The following is a 21,387-nucleotide window of genomic DNA, read 5'->3' on the forward strand; positions in this document are numbered from 1 at the left end:
GAATCCATGAGTTCTAGGAGAATTTTAAAATTCTGTCCTTTTATTTTTATGATAATCTAAAAACATTTATTATTATAAAGATTAATTTCTGTTTCAGTAGTAATTTCCAAATGAAAGATATTAGCATAGAACTGGGTTTTGGGTTTTTTTTACGTAACAGTTTTTAAAATTATCATAAGTCATTATTAGCATAATTAGTGAGATTGGATTAGATAATAGTATTGTATCAATGTCACATTTCCTGATTTTGATAAATGTTTATTGTTGTAGAAAAAGAGAGTTCTTGTCTTTAGGAAATAGACATTGGAGTAATTATGAATATGAATAAAGGCTGCAAGCTCCTTTCTTGGCTCAATGAATGTGTGTGTTTGTGTGTATGTATGTGTGTGCATAGTAGATTGATGAATGAGCAAATGGAGCAAAATGTCACCAATTTGTTAGCAATTGGTAAATCTGGGTAAAGGTGATACGGGAGTTCTTTGTACTTTTTACAACTTGTTTATAAGTGTAAATTATATAAAAATGTGTTTTTAAAAAAATGTCATGACTTTCACTGACCTTGGTCCACTAAATGCTCTTGGAATATACAAAAAAATCTTTTTTATTTTCATTTAAAAGATATCAGGTTGAGAAACATAAATAAATTCTCCACTGTCCTACCAGGTTGATCACTGGATGGACCTATTTTTAGAAACCCCAACTTTTTTACTTTCCTGCTTAGAATGTTCTGGTGGCTCCTGAACACCATGTTCCAAGCACCTCATCTGGCCTGCAAGACCCTCCATGATGTAGTCCTTGCCCAGTACTAGCTGTGGCTACTCATTGCATTTAATTTAGAAACACTAAACACTTGTGGTTTCCTAAGAACACTCTGTGGTTTCACTCTTCTGGGACTTTGGCCAGATTACTCATGTTGTGCAGAATACCCTAACTTGCCCTCCTTACACATCCTTCTCTCTATAATGGAATAACTGTTAAGCGTTTGTTAAAACCCAGTTCAGACAGTTCCTCCTCCAGGAAGCCTTCCTTGAATCCTCCCAGGCTAAGTGCGTCCACTCTGGGGTCTGAGAACCTCCTATGGGACCCTCCATCACAGTCCTCTTACTGCTGTCTCCACCAGACTGAGCTCCAGAAGACAGAGAAGTCTGCCTTCTCTTTGTACCTTGCATAGTGATCAGGAACAGAGAGGACATTATTGACCTGAGTTGAAGAAGTAGAAAGTAGAAGTAGAAAAGCTTGGCAGATGGCTCCATTGGTGGGGTCCTACAATGTGTGCAGAAGAACATAGCTGCCTTGTGATGGATGAGTTAGAAAACTCCAAAAGAATCTGCCTCCTTTGAATGTGTTCCAGTCTTCTCCCACAGTGTTTGAAATTTCCACCTTAGTGTCTTTTGTTAGAAGTAACTGGTTCTACAAAGATAAAGTTTAGCTGTGCTTACCTTTTCTGGTATGGATAACCCATTAGTATGCATTTTTATAACAGTACAAATCGTCATCATTAAAGCATACCTATTCATTTGTAGAGTACTTTGTGATTTATAAATGATGTAAGTTTCTTGAAAGTCTCAACTGTCTTCACATATATTTTTGTTCTTTGCAACCCAGCAAAGTCCTTGAACATAGTAAGTACTTAGTAAAATTATTGACTAAGTAAATGAATGAATGACCTTCACACACATTATCTCAATAGATGCTCACATATAAAACCCAAAGCCAGGAGAGCCCTTGACTACAAACCTCCTAACATCATTTACCTAAAGGAATGAGCTATTTGGAGTCAGAAAGAGGGCCACCCCAAGGTGACACACTTGTCTCATGAGTTTGCACATTCACTCACCAACTGGGGCTGGCAAGAGTAAACTTTTTGAAGAGGAGGGACAATGATGGATTTACCTGAGTCCAAAACAGGTGCTGAGATACCTCTTCTGCATCCCGCCAATTCAGCAAGGGGTTAATGGAAGCTTTCAAGCAGGCTAGATAATTAACAGGATTAAATCTCTACCTGTCAATTAAGCCAATATATTTGAGTATAATGCTATTTAATTCTGTACCAGGAACAGTGCAATAAATCAAAGTTTACAGATGTCTTCAGCAAACCCTTGATGGATGAAACACTGTAACTCAGAGGTGCATAGAAAATCTCAAATAAGATAACCTCCCATGTGATTAATATAGCTGTCTGCATTGGCATTGGCTCCAGAAGGTTCTAATCCAAACATGTTTAACATCACATACTTTATTGTGACAGATTTAGACACTTGAACTAACTAACCAGGCAAACGGTGCTTAATTATACTGACTCATTATGGACCTCAGCAATAAAGCTGGGATGCAGAATTAGGTGTGAATTCCCATCACACACAGTCACACAATGCAAACGGCCTCATGTCCAGAGGGCCTTACAGGGTCTGGTGCACAAAGCACAGAGTAGAGGAGCAATCTGATTTCTCCAAGGAACAGTTTCCTTCTCTGTGTTCAGTGATGCTTGTCCTCAGTCCTCGTTCAGACTGTCTAGCCACCAAATGCATATTACTGATCACAAGGGGAAAGAGGCCAGTGGACATGAACATCTTTATGAATGTTTCCCAATTTAAAAAACAATAAGAATTGAGGTTCAAGTCTTTTTTTGTGAAAGATGGTGCCTACCCAAGTATATATGTATGACTGGAACTCTTGTTGAATGGGCGAACCCAAATGCTTGTCAACTTTCCATATTTATTCTGGAACGCAATTCTAAAAGCATGGCCTTCTAAACAGGTATACAGATTTGAGTTCTCAGAAGTGGGCTAGAAATTTCCAGATACAAAATTCAACACCCAGCCCTGTTTCTAAGCTGAACTTACTCATAGGGGACCCCTCTCTGTTTCATATGAGTGGCAAAGTGTGCACAATTAATGCTCATTTTCCCAAAAGGATCTAGTTGTTGGATTCCATCTGTGCTAATGTCACAGTGTAATCATGAGGAGCGGGTCTTAGTGCTTGCTTGCTGATTGACTAAAGGATCAATAACGTGTGTCAAATGTGTAAAGATGGGGTGGGACAGAAATCGTGCAGAACAGTCATTTTCAAGACATGCCTCATGGATTTGAGCAGCTCAACACATACTAAGCTACAGTATTGGCTCTATGTGAAAAAAAATTCAGTGAAGAGACACCAGCATGGGCTGGAGTGAGTTAAGAAAGCTTGCATGAAGGAGGTGAATCTGAGATGAATGTTAAAAAAAAAAAAAAAGGAAGGAGTTTGGACTGATGGAGAAGATGAAATAGGATGTCCAATCTGGAAGAGACCACACACAAGTCCAGAAGCAGGAACTGATGTGCTGAGGGGGGGAGGCAGCGTGGAGAGCAGTTTAAAGGGTGTGGGTTGCCTCTTAGTGGTGGATGGGATCCTTGTGCTAAAACCACATCTGCAAAACCACCCAGAAATGTCCAAACCTAAAACCAATGGCAAGAGAGAGAGACATCTGACTTAATTGGATAAAGACGTGACAATGTGAGAAGAGGGTTTTAAGAAGCTTCGTCTAGCAGGGGGTGTGTAAAGTGGGGACTGGAGAAAGGCAAGGTGAGCCAGAGCAGGTAGATGAGAAGTTACTGCAAAATCTAGGAATAAAAGCATGAGCAGCTTGACTGTGGTAATGATCAAAGAATTAAGACAAGAGGAATCAACCCAGGAGAATCAAAGGGAAAAATTGACCTAGAATGTCTGTTTCTGTGACTGCAAAATGGAAATAGAGATAATGTCTGTGATGGACTCCCCAACATCCATTCCACCCAAAAGCTCATCATCTTACCCCTGGACTAACAGTTCTCAACCAGTCGCTACAATTTTATTCTTCTTACCAGTGATGGCTTCAGAATTCGGCATGTAACCACTTCTGGCCAATGAGAAGTAGCTTCTGGGAAACATTTCCTCTCTTTAAGTGAGAAACACGAGATGGGATGATCTCTTTTCTTCTTCTAGACATCGTCCCATATGGATGTGATGTCTGGAACTGCTCTACTACCTTGCTAGCAGCTTTGGAAAATAATCTGAGTCCTTGATGACATGATGGAGCTGCTGGATGAGCTAACCCTGAGCCCCACAAAGCCCCCAGACTCTCAGTAATGTGTAATAATTCACGTCCTTACTGTTTCAGCTAGTTTCAGCTAGGGGGTTTTGTTGTGTGTAGCTGAAAACATCCTAACTGTCCACAGTTCTATCTTCTTGAGTTAAGGATAGAACCCTTTTGTAATGTACTATACAATGAAGAGGTAGGGGGAAAAGGAGGGGGAAGTAATGATTCAAAAGTTAACACAATTTAAGACTTGTTTTTAAGTCATTTCATGAGTCCATTGCTGAACAAAACAAAAAATTTTAATTGCAGCACAATAAACTAAGGTTCTTTATTCTTCAGATTTGCTAAAATTGGTATTTTCTTTCCATCTCTGCCAAAAGAGATGCCACTAACTCAAATGGAGATTAGTGCCTTCCTGCTCACCTTATGTAAATAGTTATTAAGGATGGCAATAGATACTTTGATTATTTCTTAAGAACACTGTGGGATGGTGGCTGAGATTTTAGCTTGCAATATTCTGTGTGGTTTCAGTTGACTTTGAGAGTTGACTGTAGCTCTAGCAAGCTGAAAACCCACACAGTACTATGGGACATGCTGGGTGATGCTACAGTAACAACATGACTACCTCTGGGGCTTAACAGTAAATGTTTCCTTCTCACTCACACAAAATCCAGTTCAAATCTAGAAAACTCTCTGGGCAGCGGTCTTCCATATGGTGACTCAGCGGCCCCAGATACTCTTGTGACTCTCCCCACATAGGTTTCCAACATCCCATGGCCAGAGAAGAGAGGGCTGAAGGTTCTCACCCCAGCAAACAAACATTCAGCCTTGATGTGACACCCCACTCACAGCCCACTGGCCAGTTCTGATCATGTGGTCTGCCTAACTGCCAGGAAAGCAGGGACGGGAAACCCACCCACGTGCCCCAAAGGAGAGGAGAACTGGGTGAGGGTGCACGTCCTTGCCACACGTACTAACACGTGATGCACCCAATATATGCTCTTGAAGTTGGAAAGTTCTAAAGAGCATTGTCCGGTCTTGCTGATGAGGGTCTGAAGAGAACTCCAAGGACTTTAATAAAATGAACAAGAGTTGGGAATCAGAACCACTCCCATAATGACTCTTGTCTTGGTGGACTTCCAAAGAGCTGCCTTTCAGTTATTAGGTCACCTAGCTTAACAGTTGTCCACCTTGACCACTATCTTCCCTGTGACTCCAAATTCCCTGAGCTCAGTGCCTTGCATGGAAAATAGAATCAGAGAAACAGTAAAGATAAGATGAAACTGGATGCAGCTTGAGTGGGAGGGGCACTGGGAATAACATACTCAAGGAAATCAGATGTCCCAGCCTGCTCCGGATTCTCCTGTTGTCAAACAATGGACAGTCAGTTGTTCTGTGAATGGACATAATGTAATGTGGCAGATTTCCCCCAAATTGCTTAGTATTTGGAGCAAAGAAGCTGTCAGGAAAAGTCATTCCTAAGGGCTTTATACAAGCAGGAGAATTTCTCTAACCAATATCTTGAGGCACACCCTTCAAAAATGTTATTTCTAGTTGATACTTACCAGTATCACATTTTACCAAAATCTTTGAGTTTCCATGGCAAGCTTTTTTTTTAGATTGTTAATAAAAATATAAAGTAGTATCAGTTCTCTCTGAGATTTGGGAGATTTCACTGTTTACATTTCCCTTAGAGTCCCAGGGAAATGTTGCTCAGATATGACATGTGAATGAACAAGGTGGAGGAGGTAAGGGGGACCCCTCTGCTCCACTCTCTGCTCACATGTTCACCTCTTCTTTTTGCTCCTCTTTCTAGCTCCTCCCCCTTAAGGATCAAATGATCAGAGTATAGCACATTCACAGAGATATCTGCATCTTGAGATATCTGCATCTTCAGCCAGCATCCTGGGCTCCACTACCTCTCCTCCTGATGCTTGGAGGCTTAACCTAACCATCAGTAAAGCGAAAAACTGTTAGAAAAGGGGGCTCACCTGACCCTTCTCCTGCTGTAAACAGAGAGCTAGCCTAGCCACAGCCCCTCCAGAACAGGAAGTAGACAGGAAACTCCTGAAACAATCTCTAAAAGGCAGCTAGTCTATATTTAAGGAGAGTTAATCTGCTGGATGTGTCACAAGTATCTAATATAGTGTCTGCCACTTAATAGATGCTCACTAAACATTTTTTAAAAAACAAATAGCTGAACAGGTTAATTGGATTTGCATCTGATAATTTTGTTTTTCTCTCTCATAATGAAAACAGTCCTGCTTTAAACCCCAGCAGCACTTTGTGGCTTTGGGAAAATTATTTCATCTCTTCAAGATTAGTTTTCTCTTCTATAAAGTGGAGATAATGGTGATGGCAGTTAATAGCCCACAGTTGTGTTGGGAAGACCAAATGAGATAAAGTACACAAAACTCCCAATAAGTAATCATCATCATAATGCTATGATAATAATGATAATAACCCTTAAGTGAGCTCTCCACCCCCTTTCCACGATGAATGGATTTGACTGGAGCACATTTTGGTCACTCCTGTCAAAGATCCTAGTAATGGCAGAGCACTAGGGCCATATTAGTGACTGAGTGTCCCCAGGCCCTTTGTTACTAGAATTTCATTTCCACCATCAGTCGTCTGCTAAATCAAGTCAGCTTCTATTTCCTAGCTGGTGTGTTTTCCAGTTTTTATTGGCCAAAAGGAACCCAGGAACAGAACTAGTCTTGGTTTTGTTTGTTTAATTTTTAATTATTATTCTTAGGTAGGTGATTCATTGGGTCAAATATCAAAGTGAGTAAAAAGTTATACGTTGAACAGGCTCATTCTCACTCCTGTCCTCACCCACCCTGTTCCTCAGCTCTAGTGTTCTCTGGTAATCATTTTTGTTATTTTCCTATATATTTATTTTTTTCCTTTCCATATACGCAAGGCAGCATACTTTAAAGTGCTCTGAACCTTGCTTTTATCACCTAATGATACATCCGAGGGTTTTTCCATATTAGAACGTACAAAGTTTCTGAATTATTATTATTATTGTTACTATTTCTAACAGCTACATGGGATCCCACTGTGAAGGTACTATGGTTTATTTAACTCATACCCTACCATAAACATTTATGCTGTTTGCAGTCTTTTGCTCTTACAAACAATACTGCAACAAATAATTTCATACAGAAATAATTCACATGTGTGCAGATAATCAGAATAAATCCTTAAAAGTGGTTTGCTGGCCCAAAGGGTCAATATACTTATCATTTTGATAGAAATTGACAAGTTTATCTTTATTTGAATTCTACCATTTTCTACTCCCAGCAGCGATGTCTATGAATGTGATAAGCACGTTTAAAGCCATTTAACAAAGAATAAATGAGGATAAATAATGAAAGTAAGCAGGAGCTTGGATGAAGAGCATTGGCATGTTGTAGATTGAAACTGCATGATTTATTAGAAATGGGAAAGTTGTGTGTTGATTGCACAGAAGGTGAGAAGATGAAATTTACAGCCCCAGCAGCCCTTATACCACCTTCTGTAACAACAGCAGCAGCTCGTGTGTGTAGCACGTCACAGCCTGCGAAGCCCTCTGTGTAGATTAGCTCAGTTTGGCCTTCGCAGCATCCCAGTGAGGTATGTGAGGCAAACAGAAGTACTATTCCTATTTACAGAAAGGTCAAGGAGTTGTCTTAAGGGAAACAGCTGGATCCTGGCAGCTCTGCAACGTAAGCCCCAATCTTCTAACCCCAGTTCCTGGATGCTTTCTTGGAAGAGAATCTGAGTAAAAGCCAAACACTCCTCCCACCACTAGTTCACTGCCTCCCACCCACCCCCAGCTGCCACCCCTATGCACCTTTCATCCAACTACTCACTCAAAATCTCCCACTCTTCGTATCCTTTTCCCCTTGACCCTGACTTACGGGTGGTGAAGCAACCCTCTGATGTCCAGGTGCATCCCCTCAGCCTACCTCCAATTTCAGCTGCAGCCGTGGAGGACTGTTCCGGTGCACACACACTGCCTCCACCGATCCCATTTCAAGCACCACCATGCCTCTTTACTTTTCTGCTTTAGGACATTTTTCGAAGCCACAGGATCTCACTTTGCCGGGATCTGCAGGTGGGGAGGTGTCAAAGCTCTTGTGATGGATCCTCAACCAAAGGGGGCAGGAGTTGGCAGGTCAGTGCCCCAGCTGCTATCCTTTGGAGGGATATCTGAGGGGCATTCCACCTGGTTTCTTGGAGGCTCCCCAGCAGGACTGAGCCCCAGTTGGCCACATCTGTAATCAGCCTTTCTCCTTTTTCATCTCACTCTACCCTCTTACTCCTGCTTCTTGGGATCCCCTCCCAAAAGACCACCCACAACGGAGTGCTGGTCCAGGCTCTGCTTCCAGGGCAGTTCCAACCAAGGCAGGTGGGCTCATGTTTCAACACACATCACTAGGCATAGGTTAATAATCTGGGAGAGTTGGAGAGAGACCTGTAGAAGCTGTGGACAGGGAGAAAGCATGACCGGGAGTTAGGTAAGTTAAACTATTCTTAGTTTTGCCTCTAAATTGACTTGTGATCTTGGGCAAATCACTTCCCCTCTCTGAGCCTCAGTTTCCTAATATGTAGAATAGCGATAATAAATATTCCCTGCTGCCTCATAGGGTTGTTGCGGGGGGGGGGGGGGGAGGGGCGGGGGCGGAGGCCCTGTCCTAATTAACCTCTGAAGTTTCAATGTCTTCTCTTTGCACCACCAACTCTACTATACACTCTGCGGAGAATAGCTGACTCCTTCAAAACTCTCTCCTGGACCCTGAGTTGGAGGGAGGAATTCTTAGGAGGAGGAGGAGCAAAAATGTTAAAATTCTTTTTTTCCTAAGTGGAGGGGCTTCTCTTTGGGATTGTCATGCTGTCTTAAAACTGTTCTCACCTTGGACTCAATCCAGGGCAAGCAGCCAGCTGATGGACTGTTAGAATTGTGGGCGTCTGGGGTACACGTGGGCTTTATTTCACCACCAAATTTCCAGGAGTTTCTTCAAAATCTGAGTCTGCCCTTGGAGTGTCGAATATGTGAACATCATTGTGTGTGTTGCAGCAGGGAAAGGAAAAGCTGAGAACCCCCGTCTTTACGTGGCTTGTTTCCTATTTGGCTTGCTTGTGTCACCAGTGGTTGTATGAGTGTGTCAGGGTACAGCAGAGGCTGCCCCAGCAGGAAAACTAATGTGCAGCTGACTTCAGTTGGAGTTTGTTCCTCTCTTGAGCACTAGGTCCCAGGTGCAATGTCCTGGCGTGGAGCGGAGCAGGGGGCAGCTTTGTTCCATGCACTTCACCCTCCTTCTTGCCCCACTGCCCTATAAGGTGCACTGGGTCTGGATGACCAAAGCTGAGTCATCGCCTCACCCACCCAGCTTGCAGAAATTTAGGAAAAGAAATGTTTTAAAGCAACTGTTGCAAATATGAGGGGAGGACAAATTGCAGTCTGCCATGCTCACCCCAGCCAGTTATCCCCTACTCCTTGGTGATCCTGAGAAAGGCCAACACTACTGGCTCAGGAACAGCGGGAACCCAGAGTACTAGGGGTAAATCTACTATCATAAATGCAGAGGGGAGCATTCGCAGTGACCAGCTGTTCTCAGGGTGCCAATGAGAACAGAATATAAAGCACAGACTTAAAATTCAGGGCAGAGACACACGGATGTGAGAAGGGGCTGTCGTATTGGAGGGGTTAAAACATGCAAGCTGGGATGTTGAAAAAGGCTGTAGCATCATCCTTCCTGCAGGCTCTTTCAGAGCGCCATTGTTAGTGATCATTTCCGCCTGGAAACCAGAATCTGAGCAAGGTGACCCCTTGAACTTCCTCCAGATTTGTGATTTGTATTATTCTGGTCCCTAACAGGCTTGTCATCTCCCCATATGCCGCCCCCTGAAAAAAAGTCAACTTAAAAAATATTCTGTGTAAAAAAGAAATGCTACCAGAGGGGAAAAAAGTCAACTCCTAGATAATTCTGCTTCCATGTTAAGAGATTTTCTTCCTTTTATTTTTCTGATTTAGACCATTTGCATGGAGACTGAGCCACTGTCTCTCTGCTTGTGCTGTTTCTCTGTGTTCGTATTCTTGTCTGCTCCACGACGTGACAGTCAGTCGCTGCAGAGATGACTGCATGTGACAAGAATAGAGAATTTCATCATTTCAGGTGTAGGATGACTTGCTGTGTCCTTGGCTGATGGTTTCTGTGATAGCTTTGGCTCTTCAGCTGCTCTTGTGAGAGCAAGAAAGATCTGTTGAAAAGAACTCTTCTGATTAACATTTTAAAAACTTACTTAATTACTTTCTTATTCTCAACTCTCATATCTGGCACCCATCTAAAGTCACTGTCCCTTTACAGCGGTGGCAGTCCCAAATGTCAACAGAAGCATATCTCTGTTTGTAGTCTTGCAGAAAATAAGATGATGACATGCATTCACAAGCAACACATCACAGATTCCCCAGGGCGGTGAGTTGGCTGCCACCTGGTAGAGGCCTAGAAGGTAACGTATTTCAAGACTCTGGGTAGATCTCTGTCTCTCCCAAAACATACTTCTCAATCAGCTGACATTTCATAATGAAAAATTCCTTCGTTGGTCACCTCTAAAAGGCAGAAGCTCCCTTGGAGCCTCCATTCCCACCCAATTACCTGGAATGGACACACGGAGTGAGGACTCTGGGGGTGGGATTGGAGGGAAATGCATGAAGCACAGGAAGAAGAAAGAGGAGGCTGTGGATACGGGAACACACATCCCTTTCTTAGAGTTTTCCTTGAAGGCAAGGAGAATGCATGGCAGAAGCTGATGGTGGCCCACCCATCTCTCTTTTGCCCACCTGAAGTCACCTGCAGCTCGGGAAAGTTTCTATACGGGGTGATGGCTAACTCTCTTAAGCACCTGTTAGTCTTGAAGACTTTCTCTGGCCTCGTGCTAGGAGCACAGTCAGTTTACTTGTGGGGAGGCCAGAAGTGCAGGGAGTTAGTCCCAGGAGCAACCTTCAAGCCAATAATATGAAACTGGGTAGATAAAAATAGCTTCCTTATGCCTCGGTGCGGGACAGCCGCAAAGGCTGACTCGACTGTTTCACGGTTCATTGTCAAACTTCTTTGGAATGTTTGATAAATGCATGTTCATTCTCAGCTTTATTTCCAGAAGCTTAACTGTTTGGGCCATGAAGTCTAACTCCAGGTTGAACTTTTCTTGTTTCATCTCAGGCTAAGTTTAAAGGGTATTTGCAAAGTCTGAGTGAAATTCTGTTTGCTCATTTTCAGCTAAGTATGAAGAAAAGTGACTGCATGCTTAAAAACCAGAATTGTTCATTTTGTGCCTAATTATCAATTCCAAGAAAAATAACATCCCGAGTGTTCCTCAGGTCTCTGCGAGGACCCCCGTGGAACCGAGCCCTGGTGGCCCACGGTGACACCCACTCATTCACACACGCTTGGCTGGCTTTCCTCCTCCATCTCACTTTCCCACTCTCCATGCTTCCTGGGATCGCTTCCCAAAGAAACTACTTGTACCCAGTTCCTTACTCAGGGTTTACTTTTGAGAGAATACAAACTAAGACAGCACATCTTCTCAAAACAGGAACTACTCATTCATAACCCATCATGGGACCCACCGCCTTACATCAGTTTCTCACAAGTCCCCACTGGGAAATATCTGCTTCGGTCACACCCCTTCCCTTTCCCATCAGTGTTCTCTGATGCCCACTTCGTCCCATCTCCACATTTTTCATCACCATCTTCCCCTCCTTGGAAGTGTCCCATACTTTCTCCTTGCCTGTGTCCCTCAAGACGCGGGAGATCAATCCTTGATATTTCTGGCAAAGAGATCTGCTGACATTGTAAACTTTTTGACGACTTCATGTCATACACTTTTCCCCATGACTCTGTTTCATTGCTTCATTAGATACAACTCCATGCCAATGATCCTATCAGAAGATGCAAAAAAGAAATCCACCCTTGAGTTAACCTGATGACCAATGACACCTCTATATACCTCAAATGCCCAATGCTGGTAGCAAAAACACCCCCACAGACATGGCCTGATTAAAAGTGGGGATAGATGTGCAGGGTTCTCTTGGCAGAAGCTGTAGTGAGTTCTTATTTTCTGTCTTAATGAAAAATGGTAAATTTTACACTCTCATAGAACAAATAGAATTGTGACTTATGCTTCACAATTTAGGTAATTGACTTCTTGGATTTTTGACAGTTCTATCATGCTTTCAACAAATGTTTCTTTCCTCCCTAGGAAGTTAGTTGTATGCTATTGGGAGATGGTGTTTCAGGGAGCCCTGATTATTTTCCTTTCTTTCAATTGCAAGGCAATTACTGCCTAAATCATTTATTTGGCACTTAGCAGAAGTCATCTTGCATTTTTAATTCCTTTTTCTACCCACAAAAGCCCAGCTTCCCCAGGCAGGCATCTTGCCTTGTACTTCTCCCAGGAGCTGATAATTGCCGGTCATCTAAAAATAGAACAATAATTTTTTTCTTATTATTGTTGAAAATGTTGACACTCTTCTAAAATATATTACAAAATTCCCTGCCTTTCTTAAGAGAAGTGTTGGCAGAATTGGATCTCAGCAATTGCACCATGCGCTGTTACGTTTCTACACTGAATTTAGATTTCTGTCTTCCTCTTCCTTAACCAACTCGTCTGCTCCCATGGTACCCATCTCAAATGCCTTCTCTTTCCACATGACAAGTCCTTTCCCAGTTCCTGGATTATACTCTGCTGCAGGCTAGGAATCCAGTATCCCAGCTGGGACTGTGCTTGGAATGAAGAAGGCACCAGATGTCTGTCTTTTGTTTTGCAGCTCTGTGATGGACATATCCAGTGCTCAGAGACCGTCCCCCTCACATCTCCAGGCGGGAGCTGTTGGTTGCAGAAGGCTTCCCTCCCTGTGTACACAGGGTCTTGGGTGGGCCTGGGCAATGCCTGGGCAACATTAAATGATGCAGAGAAAGGAATCATTGACATCCTAAAAGCCAGCATGAGAACCCCTATGCATGGCTGTGACTCATGCAACATCACTCCTAGCTTTGGTTTTCCATGATTGCAAACTGGAAAAAAAATAAGACAACTCGCTTCCTCAGAATCCAGAAAACCTATTGATCAACAGCAGCTTTGCCCACGAAGAACAACCTTCCCCAGCTCTGCCCTCTGTTAACTTTTTTTTTTTTTGAAGTATAGCTGATTTACAATGTTGTGTTAGTTTCTGGTATACAGCATAATAATTCAGTTATATGTATGTATATATTCTTTTTCATTATAGGTTATTACAAATTATTGAATACAGTTCCCTATGCTATACAGTAGGATCTTGTTGTTTATCTGTTCTGTATACAGTAGTGTGTATCTGCTAATCCCAAAGTCCCAATTTATTCCTCTTCTCCCCTTTCCCCTTTGGTAACCATAAGTTTGTTTTCTATGCCTTTAAGTCTGTTTCTGTTTTGTAAATAAGTTCATTTGTGTCATTTTTTTAGATTCCACATGTAAGTGATATATGATATTTGTCTTTATTTGAGAAGCTTCACTTAGTATGATAATCTCTAGGCCCATCCACTTGCTGCAAATGGCATTCATTCTTTTTATGGCTGAGTAATATTCCATTGTATGTGTATATACCACAACCTCTTCATCCAGTCATCTGTTGATGGATATTTAGATTGCTTCCATGTCTTGGCTGTTGTATATAGTGCTGCTGTGAACATTCAGGTGCACATATCTTTTCAAATTAGAGTTTTCTACAGATACATTAACTTTGTTTTGGCCTATGGCTGGAAAACCTCATCTTTTATAGGCAACCTCAGGCAGCCATCCCAGATCCACAGAAGTTAACTGCAACCTGTGTCCTACTCGAGGTGATATGGTAGCATTAAAGTTCCCATTTCAATGGGCAAAAAAATGCAACATACAAGGCATTTTAAAAATGTTTGCTATCTCTTTTCTATAAATGAATTATATTGGTTGTACTGGCAACCTGCTGTTGCGCACAGAAGAAGAGCCTGTCTAACTGAACAACTTTTATTTTTGTTTGTTTGTAATTGAGGATCTTGGGAAATTTAAGTTAGATCATTAGTGGGCATTGGGCTTCTCAGTTTTAATGGACTTAGTCATCACACCTACCCTCCTGCAGTGTCAAAACCCTACCAGAACAGTTTGCTCTGGCAGAAGGAGAACTGACAGAACTCTGGTTCTCCTTTGATGGAAAATCCTGGGAAAGTTCCATTTTCACAGGTATTTTAGGTGTTGCACATGCACAGTCAGGACAGCCTGAGAAGTCATTGCTGGTAGTGAATGTTGGTGCAAAGTTTCTGCAGCTGAGTGAAGTCAGCTAAAAAATGCTCCATGTTAAGAATGGTCCAACCCAGGAGAACTAAGGAAAATGTTAATGAAACCAGCAATTCCTTGAGAAAATTCACCTTTTGGTCCAAAAGGGTATGCACGCATAGCAGATGCTTTGTGAATTATGTACTTGAAGGTGTACTTGGAGGTCCCATAACTGCAAGACTAGCCAGTGAGCAGTATGGCACCCCAGGTGTACTTTGTGTGGACAAAGATGAGACCAACAAGCTCTCATTAGGGCCGGAGGCTTTACCCCATTTATTTAGTCTCACAACCTGCTGCATAGGTTCTGTAGGAAGTAGTTTTAATTCCCTTTATAAATGAGTCTCAGAAGAGAAAAACAACCTGCCTAAGGTCCCCCAGCTAGTAAGGATTGGGGCCAGCATTCAAACCTAGGATTTTTCTGCTGAAACTACAGACACATTCTGAAGAAGATGCGTATTTGGAGACAATGTTTCTGTTGATATAAATTCTTCTCCAGGGTGACAATCAAAATGTTTAGCCACCAGAATGCCCCAGGGCACTGACCAATCAGAAGGGAATCAGCAGTAATTAATGTGTACAATCGTACGGGTGCATATCTGCTGAATATCTGTCCATCCTCGGCAGTCCATAAGCGAGATTCAGAACTCCCTGAGTGATTGTAGAAGAGTGCGTGGATGGTCACTGACATCAAAATATTTTTTATTTCAAATATTTTTGATGACAAAAATGTAGATTGGATAAAATTACAAAATACTTAAAAGCATAAAAAAGAAAATAAAAATTGAATGTAATTCACACACCCATATACTCCTGCCATAGGTGAGATCTTGCCTTTTTCACTGATGTTCTCATGTCATTTAAAAAATCTCTGGTGACTTTATATGCTAATGGCTGCTTAAAATTTCATTTTAGGAATGTAATATAATTGATTTAACCTTCCTCTTCCTATTGTAAATTTCAAATATTTCCAAGTTTTCATTTGTATAAATAATGCTTTGATAAATATCTTTGTGCCTGAAGCTCTGTTTGCTTTTATGTCCTTCAGAAAATTCTTAGACCAGTTGCTGGTAATTGACTAATGTTATAAATCTGAACTCTAAACTGACTATTATTTTCTCAACTCACCTCTTCAATGAGGAAAATTTCCCTTCCACTCAATATAGTTACCACCAATACTAATAATTATCATCATCACTATTATGGTTATTCCCTTTGTGGTCCCCTCACTGCCATTAGGATGAAGTTCAGTCCCCTGTATGAGGTTTACGAGGTCATGCGTGAGCTCACTTTGTCTTATCCTCTCTGTCTCATCTGTTGCTACTCCACCCTTGAACTTCATGCTCTAGCAACATTATGTGACTTACCATTTCCTGAATGTACCAGAAGGTCTCCAGGACTTTGTATGTGCAGTTTCCCCTGCCGGGACCACTTTCTTCACCACCTCTGTAACTCCCAACTAATCTCTCCAGTTTATGCTTTGATATTCTTTATTCTAAGGAGTGTCAGGGTCACTACATTGTGCCCCATCCCATGACTGGGCCACCTGGCCCACCTGATGCCGCCATTGCTTTGTAGTGTCCACCCCATCATCCATCACTCTGCAGTGTAATTAACAGTCTTCCCCACTAGTTACTAGGCTCCTTGACAACTGTGTCATGGAGCCTGTTGTGTCCTCAGTGCCTTTTGCAGATCTGGCATATGGTAAGCAGGGAATAGATATTTGTTGAAGATACAGGACATCATCTATATTTAAAGTATTAGTTTCCTGCTCCAATTGAATGAATCAGAGAAAGTCCCCAAGCGCTAGGTGTTTGTAGATCTTGAGAAGCTGCCTTTTTTTTTTGCTTAGAAAATGATACATTTCAGCAGAAATGGCAAGAAAGTCAAAGCCAAATGTGTAAGGCTCCGGTTACTGGGAAACCAGGGAGAGAGGAGGGAAAGGCATCCACCCTTCATCCCACAGTAAGTTTAGATAGCAGACCTACGTGCTGACTTCAGGTTGGAAATTCCCATTGCACAGATTAGCAGTACAGGGATGGATGAATGATTCCTGCTTTTAAGAGCCCAGCCACAGTCTGGAGATCACAATCCCATCCTGGCCTGGGAGCCAAAACAACCAGATGTAGGGAGGCGGCACCCTCAGACCTGCCATCCCTGCCTCCCAGATACAAAAGGGAAATGTCTTCTCATGTTTAACCATCAGTTGTGAACCAGCCCCTTAACTCGTCCCATCGCTTGGAATCCAGTTGAGCTTCTAGATTCCAGCACTTTCTAGAATTTTCAGAGGAGACGGTGACTCATTTCTGCGTGATCTGCCCATGCTCTTTCCGCCCTCGAGCTGATGTGTCAGTACAAAGACCTTGGGGTTGGCCAGCTTCCAAGCTACTGAAAGCTATGTATAGTGCTGTGGAAGAATACAGAATTGGTCATCAAATGACTTGCATTCTGGTCCAAGTTTTGTAATTAACTTGATTGTGTATTTCTTTATGTATCTGCCCCCTCACCTGGAAATTGAGGTGTTTGGGGCCAGGTCACTTCTTTTCGGGTTCTTTTCCATTATATGTTATCATAAGAAATTGAATATTGTTCCCTGTGCTTTACAGTAGGTCCTTGTTGTTCATCTATTTTATGTATAGTAATGGTATATGTTAAACCCCAACCCCTAAGCAGGCCACTTCTGAGATCCCTTTCAAGTCTTAGATTTTTCTAATTTGATTCCTACATAACCCTGTGCTTGGCACTGCTGGGAACTGGTTAAATGTAAAGCATGATTTCGGTCTTTTGGCAAACTGAGGGAGAAAAGATGACCTGGATTGGTTCATATATTCTCCCATTTGTGTAAATGCCAAATAAAGGGTTCATGCCCTCCTCCACACTATTGGAGACAAAGGAGAGGCTTGAGCAGATCCTTGAAATGAACCATTCAACAAAGACCCCTGGCAAGAAACAGCCCCTGGGGTGTGCCATAGCCATAGCCTAGTGTTTGTGTTGTAACGTTTACCTTCCATCAGAGCCCTAGAGGTTCTCTAAGAGGGGCAGGTGCTCAGAAAAGTTTGTGGGGCGGGATGGGAAAGGACAGGTTGTATTCATGTCCAGTCTACACTTCACACTGTACTTGGCTGTAATTCCTCACTCAGAGACTATCTCTAAGTGCTTTTCTCTGGGGAACCACTATTACTACTAATTTTTAAAAAATCGCTTTAGCTCAGCATAGGTACACATGCCTATATTTGCAAAAAGTATTGCCAGGAAAATAGTCTTCATCTCTGACCCTTCACCTGGGAGGGAAGAGGGATTGTGAACTAAAGCTAGTCAGGCACTGAGTCTGAATTAGGTGGCACAGCCCCTCTGTGACCTCTCCCTCCACCCACTTCTCTCCCCATCTTGGCCTCCTTTTACCCAAATGAGTCATCTGCTGCTTCCCTCATCTGGGAGGTTAGCTGCTAGCTGAACCATGGGGCTTTAATGGCTAGGAAACTTTCCTACTGTTCACCGTGTCCACCTTTCCCATAAGATCATGCCTCCCCTCCTGTGTCTGCATTTGGATTTCCAATGGGGATGAAATAAGTAAATAAATCAAGGGAGTGCATATGAATGGAGGAAAGGAATAGAAAAGAAAAGGACAGAAGGGATGTCCTGGAATTACTTATCTGGGTTGGAAGTAGGGAACTGAAGTGAAACTGATGGCAGAATACCTCTGTGCCACTCCCACTGGCCCCCACGTCCATCTCAGGCATCAAGTCTCCACTCTAGTGGCTGCCAGGAGCAGCAGTGTGCTAATCTGTAAATCATGCCACGTGGAATCACTTTATTAATTGCATTTTTCATATGCTATTAAAATGAATTTGGATCTGACCTTATTAAACAGAGAGTGATCACAGGTTCTTAGTCGAGGGGAATACTTGAATACAGCAGCTTATACTTTGTATCTGCCAGAATCGTGGCAGGAAACAAATGGCATGTCCCAAGTGGGTGCTTAAAGAAAGTTCATTAAAGACACTAAGTACAATGGTGTGGGTGGAGAATAGGGAAGCCGGCAAGGGAGACTGCAGGAGACCCGAACTGGTTACTGCACCTTGGACCAAGCTCTAGCTGTAGGAGACAAGCGGCTACCTGCTGGCAGCTGTGGGCTCTGGTAGAGGAGCACAGTGTGGCTGGAATGGAGGGAACAGGGAAGTAACCCAGCTCTCACCTTCCAGTCTCCTGCCAAAGCCTCCCATTGGCTAAACCCAACGTGAGACCCAGTGAGAGAGCAGGAGAGCCTGTGGACAATGTCCATTCAAGTCAGCTTCCCAGGGTCAGAGCAGGGCGGGGACATGAGGTTCTGGGTCTGCAGGGGCACACAGAGACGATCTAGTCCACATTTGTGTAGTACATGATGATAGCCAGAAATACAGAAACTCAGATCTGGATATAGAAGTCTATTTTATAATCTCATTTGATCCTCACAACAACCCTGCAGCATGTTCACATTTTTCCAGTAAGGTAACGTGAGTTCTCAAGTGATCAAATCATCAACCCAACTAGAAGAGGTGGCAAAGTGAGGCTATCCATCCAGAATTCTGACCCTTACAGATGTCACTCCCTGTGTCTGTCTCTTCTCTGTACCCGCCCTTCTCCCCAACTACCCAGGGTTGACCTGTCCTTCAAGTCTAGTTCAAACTATTTGAATGAAGTAACTCCATGGATCCCACCCCTTCTCACTGTGGAGACTCTTGGTGGTGGTCAACTACACAACTTGGTGGTGTTCGCTTATTGACTTTGTATTGTCCTGGGGTGTTGGTCCCTGAGCTCCAGGGTCTGTTTTCTTAAGACAATATCAATAGACAATTCCTGTGGATGTCAACATCTGACAGTGCTTGGCACATTCTGCTACTCAGCAAATGACCAGTAAATACTTCCTAAATAGAAATCAGTGGTGTGGGAAGGCAGTCAGAAATAGGTACACATCTGTGAGTGAAGCTACCTGTGTCAGGCAGGAAACAGAACCACTTGTGCTGAAAGGGATGGAATGTAGTATTTCCGCATGTTCTGGGATCTTCAGCTTTACTTCCTCTTAACCTTTTTCACCATTCTGTAGCCATCTTTGGGTGACTGGTAACGTTTGCTTGCAGAAGTAAGGGGCCACCGGTTAGACTTTTGGTTTTAAGATCAAATTACTCTAACTGTGATTGACAGGTCAGGAAGTTGGTATTGCTAATGACCTCTGCCTACTTCTCCATTCTTCATTCAAGATCAGCTCACTGGCATTATTTAGCACAAGCTAAATTGCATCTGGAACCCTAGCTCTAAGAAAGAATGAGAAGGCGGTTTGGGAGCTCTTCACCCTTGTACTATTGAAGGAAGCCTAGAAAAGGGTGGGAACGGACTCTGAACAGAGCATGTACATGCAGGACTACGAGTGGATGGACAGTATCCGTGTGCTGCCATCATTCAGAAATCAAGACACTGCAGTCGGGGCTGGGAATCCAGGAGTGTCAGGAGGCTCAGTGAGGCAGATGCTTTTGAGGTATTTTAGATTGAGCACTTTTCTTCCAGTCTTCAAGGTCAGCCTTGGAGGGACGCGATGTCAAAGAAAGACAACCTGTGACACGAGGGTGGGTGGAGAGGAAGGGCAACCAGCCTTCCCTGGGAGCCCCAGGGGTGCAGTGGAGTGGGGCTGGGAACCCCCCAGGCTTCCAGATTATGAACCTGCATTTCCTGAGCATCAACTGCTCATTAAAAGCCCCCTCTCCAAGCCCTCTTCCATCACCCCACCACAAACTCCATCCACCCCCACATACTCTGGCTGACATCTTGAGCCCTTCTTGATTAACAGGGCCCCCTGGTGGCATCTCAGAAACAAATTTTCTGTAGCATAGCAACACATGAGCTCAATTTGAACTCAACTTTTACATGGCGGAAAAACACAAATCTAAACTGAGACAATGAGCAAGTTGGAACTGGAACTCAAGACGCTTAGCTCCTGGCAACTGGGGCAGCTCCTACTCTCCTCCTGAGGTGCGAGGCTGAATCCAGCTAGTCCTTATGCAGGGCAGTGGTTCTCAACAGGGGCTGTTCTGCTCCCCCCAACCCAAGGCACACTTGGCAATGTCCGGAGGCATCTTTGATTGTCACAACTTGGAGCTACTGGCATCCAGTGGGTAGAGGCCAAGGATGCTGCTTAAACATCGTACAGTGCACAGGACAAGAAAGAAGCATTGGTCGAAATGTCAACAGTGCGTCAGTTGAGAAAATCTCCTTCGAGGAGGACAGCTGTCCTCTCAGGATGTTCCTCAGGTTCTCACCAGGCTCAAACTCTGCATTGCTCTTCAAACCTGAGACACAAGAGAAATGAAAAGAAAGGAAATGGTAAAAACCCACAAACCTCACACCCACTAAGATGACCGTTATTTTTTATTTACAAAAGGAAAATAACAAGCATTGGCAAGGATGTGGAGAAATTGAAACCCTCGCATATTGCTGGTGGGAATATAAGATGGTGCAGTCATTGTGGAAAACAATATGGCGGTTCCTCAAAAAGTTAAACAGAATTACCGTATGATCCAGGAATCCAGGATGTACCCCAAAGAGCTGAGAGTAGGGACTCAAACAGATGCTTGTGCACCAATGTTCATAGCAGCATTACTCACAATAGCAAAATAGATGGAAACAACCCACATGTCTGCCAACAGAAGAATGGGTACACAAAGTGTGGTGTATGTGTACCATGGAGTATTACACAGCCTTGGGACGTAATGAAACTCTGATAGGTACTACAATGCAGACGAACCTTGAAAATGCTAAGTGAAATAAGTCGGACACAAAAGGACAACGATGATGTGATTCCACTTAGAGGAAGTACCTAGAAGACACAAATGCATAAACACAGGAAGTAGAATGGTGGTCGCCAGGGGCTGGGAGAAAGGAGAATGGGGAGTGTCTGTTTAATGGGTAGAGTTTCTATTTGGGAAGGTAAATAGTCTTGGAAACAGATAGTGCTGATGCTCGTACAACACTGT

Source organism: Camelus dromedarius, chromosome 7 (assembly GCF_036321535.1).
Source record: "Camelus dromedarius isolate mCamDro1 chromosome 7, mCamDro1.pat, whole genome shotgun sequence".
Lineage (NCBI taxonomy): Eukaryota > Metazoa > Chordata > Mammalia > Artiodactyla > Camelidae > Camelus > Camelus dromedarius.